The sequence below is a fragment of the Scyliorhinus torazame genome, chromosome 10 (genome assembly GCF_047496885.1).
Source record: "Scyliorhinus torazame isolate Kashiwa2021f chromosome 10, sScyTor2.1, whole genome shotgun sequence".
NCBI lineage: Eukaryota > Metazoa > Chordata > Chondrichthyes > Carcharhiniformes > Scyliorhinidae > Scyliorhinus > Scyliorhinus torazame.
Window position 1 is genome coordinate 71,187,019 of NC_092716.1, and position 9,265 is coordinate 71,196,283.

Consider the following 9,265-nt stretch of genomic DNA (forward strand, 5'->3'; position numbering starts at 1 on the left):
CGTATAATTTGGGATGGCTAACACAGGAGCAGTGGTTAACACAGCCTTCAGGCTGTCAAATGCATGTTGACACTCCGTTGTCCACTGGAATTTATTACACTTTTTGAGCAAGTCCATCAGTGGAGCGACCACACTGCTAAAATTCGGTACAAATTTCCGGTAAAATCCACTCATACCAAGAAATAATATTATTTCCCGTCGTGTCGAGGGTATTGGAAACTCCCCAATATCTTTTGTTTTCACATCCCGTGGGGCCATTCAACCCTGTCCAATTGTATGGCCAAGGAAAGTTACTTAGGCCTTTCCAAATTCACTTTTGGCTAGGTTTATCACCAAACCCGCATCCTGAAGTCGATCGAATAACTCCATCAGATGTTTCAAATGTTCTGTCCATGACTGGCTGAAAATTACCAGATCGTCGATGTATTCCGCACAATTGGGTAACCCTGAAATGACTTTGTTAGTTAACCGTTGAATTTTTCATGCCAAAAGGCATAACTTTGAATTGCTATATACCATCTGGAGTCACAAAAGCTGAAATCTACTTCGCCCTTTCAGATAAAGGTACCTGCCAGTAACCTTTATGCAAATCCAGTTTTAAAATAAAAGCTGATTGAAGAGTCCGTTCTTGTAACTGCATTAACCTTTCTATAGTCCACACATAACCGTTGTGTACCATCTGGTTTTGGTACCCTCACTATGGTGAGCTCCATTGGCTGCAACCCACTTCAATTATGCAATTTTTAAGCATACTCTCAATCTCTTTGTTAACCTGTGCCAATTTTAAAGGGTTAAGTCAATATGGATGTTGTTTGATTAGAACAGCATATCCCACATCCACATCATGTATAGCCATTTTAGTACTTCCCAATTTATCTCCACAAACTTGCCCATGTGATATCAATAACTCTTTCAGGTCAGTCCGTTTTTTCTCTGAAAGGTAACTCAACAATTTATCCCAATTTTTAAGAACATCCTCATTTTCCAATTTAATTTGAGGTATATCAAGTTCACAGTCATCTGGATTTGGTTCAGTCACTTTGAGTTAGAATCATTAAAACCTCCTCCTTTTTCTCTCCTTCGGGGAGTTTTCTTTCTATCCAGCGTTTTTACCAGATAATTCACCTCACTTAATTTCCTTTCAATCTGATAAGGTCCACAAAACCTAGCTTTTAAAGATTCACCTACCACTGGTAACAACACTAAAACTTTATCTCCAATGGCAAAACTACGAACTTTAGATTTCCTGTCTGCTACCTGTTTTGTGCAACTTTTAAATGTTGTCGAGCCAATTCACCTGCTCCATTTAATTGTTCCCTAAAATTTGACACGTAATCCAATAATATAATTTCCGATTTCTCACTCACCAATTTTTCCTTAATCAATTTAAGTGGTCCTCTTACCTCATGACCAAAAATTAATTCAAAAGGACTAAATTTGGTTGACTCATTCGGTGCATTCCTAATTGCAAACAGTACGAATGGAATTCTTTTATCCCAATCCTCTGGATAATCATGACAATAAGCCCTCAACATTCTCTTTCATGTCTGATATCATCTTTGTAACACTCCCTGCAGAGCTGAAAAATAAAATAAGACATGCATTTGAAATTTTTTTTAAAAGGACAGTAACATCTAATACGACTGTAGTGCAAGACTCAAAGAACAAAGAACAAAGAAATGTACAGCACAGGAACAGGCACTTCGGCCCTCCAAGCCCGTGCCGACCATGCTGCCCAACTAAACTACAATCTTCTACACTTCCTGGGTCCGTATCCTTCTATTCCCATCCTATTCATATATTTGTCAAGATGCCCCTTAAATGTCCCTATCGTCCCTGCTTCCACTACCTCCTCCGGTAGCGAGTTCCAGGCACCCACTACCCTCTGCGTAAAAAACTTGCCTCGTACATCTACTCTAAACCTTGCCCCTCTCACCTTAAACCTATGCCCCCTAGTAATTGACCCCTCTACCCTGGGGAAAAGCCTCTGACTATCCACTCTGTCTATGCCCCTCATAATTTTGTATACCTCTATCAGGTCTCCCCTCAACCTCCTTCGTTCCAGTGAGAACAAATCGAGTTTATTCAACCGCTCCTCATTGCTAATGCCCTCCATGCCAGGCAACATTCTGGTAAGTCTCTTCTGCACCCTCTCTAAAGCCTCCACATCCTTCTGGTAGTGTGGCGACCAGAATTGAACACTATACTCCAAGTGTGGCCTAACTAAGGTTCTATACAGCTGCAACATGACTTGCCAATTCTTATACTCAATGCCCCGGCCAATGAAGGCAAGCATGCCGTATGCCTTCTTGACTACCTTCTCCACCTGTGTTGCCCCTTTCAATGACCTGTGGACCTGTACTCCTAGATCTCTTTGACTTTCAATACTCTTGAGGGTTCTACCATTCACTGTATATTCCCTACCTGCATTAGACCTTCCAAAATGCATTACCTCACATTTGTCCGGATTAAACTCCATCTGCCATCTCTCTGCCCAAGTCTCCAGACAATCTAAATCCTGCTGTATCCTCTGACAGTCCTCATCGCTATCCGCAATTCCACCAACCTTTGTGTCGTCTGCAAACTTACTAATCAGACCAGTTACATTTTCCTCCAAATCATTTATATATACTACAAAGAGCAAAGGTCCCAGCACTGATCCCTGTGGAACACCACTGGTCACAGCCCTCCAATTAGAAAAGCATCCCTCCATTGCTACTCTCTGCCTTCTATGGCCTAGCCAGTTCTGTATCCACCTTGCCAGCTCACCCCTGATCCCGTGTGACTTCACCTTTTGTACTAGTCTACCATGAGGGACCTTGTCAAAGGCCTTACTGAAGTCCATATAGACAACATCTACTGCCCTACCTGCATCAATCATCTTAGTGACCTCCTCGAAAAACTCTATCAAGTTAGTGAGACACGACCTCCCCTTCACAAAACCGTGCTGCCTCTCACTAATACGTCCATTTGCTTCCAAATGGGAGTAGATCCTGTCTCGAAGAATTCTCTCCAGTAATTTCCCTACCACTGAAGTAAGGCTCACCGGCCTGTAGTTCCCGGGATTATCCTTGCTACCCTTCTTAAACAGAGGAACAACATTGGCTATTCTCCAGTCCTCCGGGACATCCCCTGAAGACAGCGAGGATCCAAAGATTTCTGTCAAGGCCTCAGCAATTTCCTCTCCAGCCTCCTTCAGTATTCTGGGGTAGATCCCATCAGGCCCTGGGGACTTATCTACCTTAATATTTTTAAGACACCCAACACCTCGTCTTTTTGGATCACAATATGACCCAGGCTATCTACACCCCCTTCTCCAGACTCAACATCAACCAATTCCTTCTCTTTGGTGAATACTGAGGCAAAGTATTCATTTAGTACCTCGCCCATTTCCTCTGGCTCCACACATAGATTCCCTTGCCTATCCTTCAGTGGGCCAACCCTTTCCCTGGCTACCCTCTTGCTTTTTATGTACGTGTAAAAAGCCTTGGGATTTTCCTTAACCCTATTTGCCAATGACTTTTCGTGACCCCTTCTAGCCCTGCTGGCTCCTTGCTTAAGTTCCTTCCTACTTTCCTTATATTCCACGCAGGCTTCGTCTGTTCCCAGCCTTTTAGCCCTGACAAATGCCTCCTTTTTCTTTTTGACGAGGCCTACAATATCACTCGTCATCCAAGGTTCCCGAAAATTGCCGTATTTATCTTTCTTCCTCACAGGAACATGCCGGTCCTGTATTCCTTTCAACTGTCACTTGAAAGCCTCCCACATGTCAGATGTTGATTTGCCCTCAAACATCCGCCCCCAACCTATGTTCTTGAGTTCCCGCCTAATATTGTTATAATTAGCCTTCCCCCAATTTAGCACATTCATCCTCGGACCATTCTTATCCTTGTCCACCAGTACTTTAAAACTTACTGAATTGTGGTCACTGTTACCGAAATGCTCCCCTACTGAAACACCTACCACCTGGCCGGGCTCATTCCCCAATACCAGGTCCAGTACCGCCCCTTCCCTAGTTGGACTGTCTACATATTGTTTTAAGAAGCCCTCCTGGATGCTCCTTACAAACTCCGCCCCGTCTAAGCCCCTGGCACTAAGTGAGTCCCAGTCAATATTGGGGAAGTTGAAGTCTCCCATCGCCACAACCCTGTTGTTTTTACTCTTTTCCAAAATCTGTCTACCTATCTGCTCCTCTATCTCCCGCTGGCTGTTGGGAGGCCTGTAGTATACCCCCAACATTGTGACTGCACCCTTCTTATTCCTGATCTCTACCCATATAGCCTCACTGCCCTCTGAGGTGTCCTCTCGCAGTACAGCTGTGATATTCTCCCGAACAAGTAGCGCAACTCCACCTCCCCTTTTACATCCCCCTCTATCCCGCCTGAAACATCTAAATCCTGGAACGTTTAGCTGCCAATCCTGCCTTTCCCTCAACCAGGTCTCTGTAATGGCAACAACATCATAGTTCCAAGTACTAATCCAAGCTCTAAGTTCATCTGCCTTACCCGTAATGCTCCTTGCATTAAAACATATGCACTTCAGGCCACCAGACCCGCTATGTTCAGCAACTTCTCCCTGTCTGCTCTGCCTCAGAGCCACACTGTCCCTATTCCCTAGTTCTCCCTCAATGCTCTCACCTTCTGACCTATTGCTCCCGTGCCCACCCCCCTGCCATACTAGTTTAAACCCTCCCGTGTGACACTAGCAAACCTCGCGGCCAGGATATTCATGCCTCTCCGGTTTAGATGCAACCCGTCCTTCTTATACAGGTCACACCTGCCCCGGAAGAGCTCCCAGTGGTCCAGATAATGGAAACCCTCCCTCCTACACCAGCTGTTTAGCCACGTGTTTAGCTGCTCTATCTTCCTATTTCTAGCCTCACTGGCACGTGGCACAGGGAGTAATCCCGAGATTACAACCCTCGAGGTCCTGTCTTTTAACTTTCTGCCTAGCTCCCTGAACTCCTGCTGCAGGACCTCATGCCCCTTCCTGCCTATGTCGTTAGTACCAATATGTACAACGACCTCTGCCTGTTTGCCCTCCCCCTTCAGGATGCCCTCTACCCGTTCGGAGACATCCTGGATCCTGGCACCAGGGCGGCAACATACCATCCTGGTGTCTCTTTCACGTCCACAGAAGCGCCTATCTGTGCCCCTGACTATAGAGTCCCCTATTACTATTACTCTTCTGCGCTTTGACCCTCCCTTCTGAACATCAGAGCCAGCCGTGGTGCCACTGCTCTGGCTGCTGCTGTTTTCCCCTGATAGGCTATCCCCCCCGACAGTATCCAAAGGGGTATATCTGTTCGAGAGGGGGACAACCACAGGGGATTCCTGCACTGACTGCCTGCCCTTTCTGGTGGTCACCCATTTCTCTGCCTGCACCTTGGGTGTGACCACATTTACATAACTGCGATCTATGACGCTTTCCGCCATCTGCATGCTCCTAAGTGCATCCAATTGCTGCTCCAACCGAACCATGCGGTCTGTGAGGAGCTCCAGTTGGGTGCACTTTCTGCAGATGAAGCCATCCGGGACGCTGGAAGCCTCCCGGACCTGCCACATCTCACAGTCAGAGCACAGCACCCCTCTAACTGACATTGCGTCAATTAATTAAAATTAAAATTTGTCTTTTTTAAAAAATATTTTTTTAAAAATGTCAAAGTTACTGTCAACTATCTGTTTCCTAGCACTAGATTTCTAATAGAAATGCGATAGCTAACTATAGTACTCTCCGCCCCCTAAAGAGAGGAGGTCCAATCCACATTGATCTGATCAGACTGGTCAGACAATAATTACTTTACACCCTGCACAACAGATCCTTTCAAAAGTCCAAATTAAATACAGCAGTCCAATTGAATACACCAAGGAAGAATACAGAACGGAAGAGAGCAGCTTTAGTCAACTTCCTCCATGCAGATGCATGCTCATCTCCCTCCAGGGGTGGGATCTCTTCAACAGGTTGTGGAGTGGTCTCTTCCACAGGCACCTCATCATCATCAATACCTAGACCCAGCTTGATCATTCTGTAGATACGGCTAGAGTGCGTCTGTGGATCATCCAATGAAAATCCAGAGGACAACAGTGCAGTCTCGAAGAGCAGGATTACAAGGTCTTTAAAAAAATAAAAATGAAATGAAAATTGCTTATTGTCACAAGTAGGCTTCAAATGAAGTTACTGTGAAAAGCCCCTAGTCGCCACATTCCGGCACCTGTTCGGGGCCGCTGTTACAGGAATCGAACCGTGCTGCTGGCCTGCCTTGGTCTGCTTTAAAAACCAGCGATTTAGCCCTGTGCTAAACAGCCCCTTTGTCGTTCTTGTCTACTTCAGCTTTCTGCCTCAGAGCGATTGGGTGGTCAGGGTTGATCTCCAGGTGTTTCGTGGCCATCATATAACCCATGTTTGAATTGTCCCTCAGGGCTTGAGCCTTCATGATCCTCTCCATGTTAGCAGTCCAGCCATAGGTGCTGGTCACAATGCAGCATGGGGAGGAGACAAGCTGGTTCGAAACAGTCACCTTCTCCACCTTCTTGTCCAGAATCTCTTTCATGAGCTTGCACAGGTTATCATACTTGGCTCGGTCTTCTTTGCGCTTTTTCTTCTCCTCATCATCCTCAGGCAGCTCAAGTCCCTCCTTTGTGACAGAGACAAGCTGCTTATCATCAAACCCCTTCAGCTGCTGCACACAGTATTCATCGATGGGCTCAGTCATGTATACCACCTCAAAGCCCTGCTTCCTGACACACTCCAGAAAGGCAGAGTTAGCTACTTGATCTTTGCTTTCACCGGTTATATAGTAGATGCACTTCTGGTTTTCCTTCATTCGGGAGACATAGTCTGATAATGGGGTGAGCTCGTCTCCACACTGCGAGGTGTGGTAACGCAGCATTGCAGACAGCTTCTTGCGATTCTGGGAGTCCTCATGGATCCCCAGCTTCATGTTCTTGGAGAACTGCTCATAGAATTTCTTATAGTTTTCCTTGTCCTCTGCCAGCTCAGAGAACAGCTCCATGCACTTCTTGACAATGTTCTTGCGAATGACCTTCAGGATTTTGCTCTGTTGAAGCATTTCTCAGGAAATATTCAAGGGCAGGTCCTCAGAGTCCACCACACCACGAACAAAGTTCAGATACTCTGGGATCAGCTCCTCACAACTGTCCATGATGAAGACCCGGCGCACATAAAGCTTGATGTCATTCTTCTTCTTGTTTTCAAAGAGGTCAAAGGGAGCCCTCCTGGGAATGAACAGGAGGGCATGAAATTCCAGCTGGCCCTCAACAGAGAAATGCTTCACAGCAAGATGGTCCCCCCAATCATTAGTGGGGCTCTTGTAGAACTCGCCATACTCCTCCTGTGTGATGTCATCAGGATTGGGAGTCCAAATGGGTTTGGTTTTGTTCAGCTCCTCTTGGTCAATATATTTCTCTTTGATCTTCTTGGTCTTTTTCTTGTCCTTCTTTTCACCATCTTCTTCCTCATCAGAACCCACATCTTCAATCTTGGGCTTCTCTCCTTCATCCATATCCGCACCATCCTCTTTCTCAGGCTTTTCCTCGGTTTCAGCCTCATCGTCACTGATCTCCTTTTCCCGTTCCTTCTCAACAAAGAGTGTAATAGGATAACCAATGAACTGAGAGTGTTTCTTCACGATCTCTTTGATCCTCTTTTCCTCTAGATACTCAGCCTGATCTTCTTTCAGGTGCAGAACCACCTTTGTACCATGGATGACTGCATCAGCAGAGTCTTCCCCATCACCCTTTCCAGAAGAGGTTTTGACAGTGAAGGAGCCGCCAGCTGATGATTCCCAGGCATATGCCTCATCGTCATTGTGCTTGGTGAGCACTGTAACATTCTCAGCCACTAAGTAGGCAGAATAGAAGCCAACACCTAACTGGCCAATCATTGAAATATCTTCACCAGCCTGCAGAGCTTCCATGAAGGCTTTGGTGCCAGACTTGGCAATGGTGCCCAAGTTGTTGATCAGATCTGCCTTGGTCATCCCGATCCCAGTGTCGATGATGGTGAGGGTACGTTCGCGCAGGTTGGGGATGATTTCAATCTTCAGATCCTTGCCACTTTCCAATTTTGAAGGATCGGTCAAGCTTTCATATCGGATCTTGTCCAGAGCATCAGAGGCATTGGACGTAAGTTCCCGGAGGAAGATTTCTTTGTTAGAATAGAAGGTGTTGATGATCAATGACATGAGCTGAGCAATCTCAGCCTGAAAGGCAAAGGTCTCCACCTCATCATCAACGGTGCAAATTTCTTCAGGCATCGTGCTGGCTCTGTCTCTCTCCGCTCTGCGCTGCCTCCTCTCCGCTCCCTCCGCTGAAAGCAATTGTTTTATTCCTAAGCTATCCATAACTTCTTGGAATAACCTGGAGGTAAAATTTGATCCTTGATCCGATTGTATTTCTGCGGGTGGTCCATATCTAGTAAAGAATTTAAGTAACTCCTCCACAATCTTTTTAGCTGTAATATTACATACTGGAATGGCCTCTGGAAACCTAGTAGACACATCCATTATCGTCAAAAGATATTGAATCCCACTTTTTGTTTTAGGAAGCGGTCCTACGCAATCAATTAGAATACTTGTAAAAGGTTCCTCAAATGCTGGAATGGGTATTAAGGGTACTGGTTTTATCACTGCTTGAAGTTTCCCTATCACTTGACATGTATGACATGATTGACAAAATTTAACTACATCTTTATGTAGTCCAGGCCAATAAAAATGTTTTTGTATTTTAGCTTGAGTTTTCCTTATTCCCAAATGATCTCCCACTGGTACATCATGTGCAACACGCAACACCTCCTTTCTATACCCTACCGGCAATACTACTTGATGAGCCTCTGCCCACTTTACATCCGGCTGCATATGTAAAGGTCTCCATTTTCTCATCAAGAAATCACTTTTATGGTAATAACACTCTGGTATCCACTCAGATTCCTCTTCTGTGTATGCTTTCTGATACATCTGTTTTATTTCTAAATCTTTTTGTTGTAACTCTGCCAATTTTCCTGAACTAAAAATATCCGCCTCATCCTCCACCTGTTCTAGTTCTTTTTCAACCATCTGATCAAAAATCATTTCTGATAATTGCACTTCAACTTCATCTTCACTCTTTGATTTCTCCTCTTGTCTTAACCTGTGACTTTGCGGCCTTGTTACTACACAATCCGGAAAAATCCCAGGATATTCGTCCTTCAACCCTTCAATTGTCGGATTTTCCATTGGCTTATCAACCACAGTAGGCAGCACTCCCAA

General features: G+C 45.3%; 1 pseudogene; it reads right to left on the reverse strand.

Moving 5' to 3' along the window:
• Positions 1 to 5,737: 5,737 nt before the first annotated feature.
• LOC140430638 (heat shock protein HSP 90-beta-like) lies at positions 5,738 to 8,323 on the reverse strand (annotated as a pseudogene).
• Positions 8,324 to 9,265: the final 942 nt, after the last annotated feature.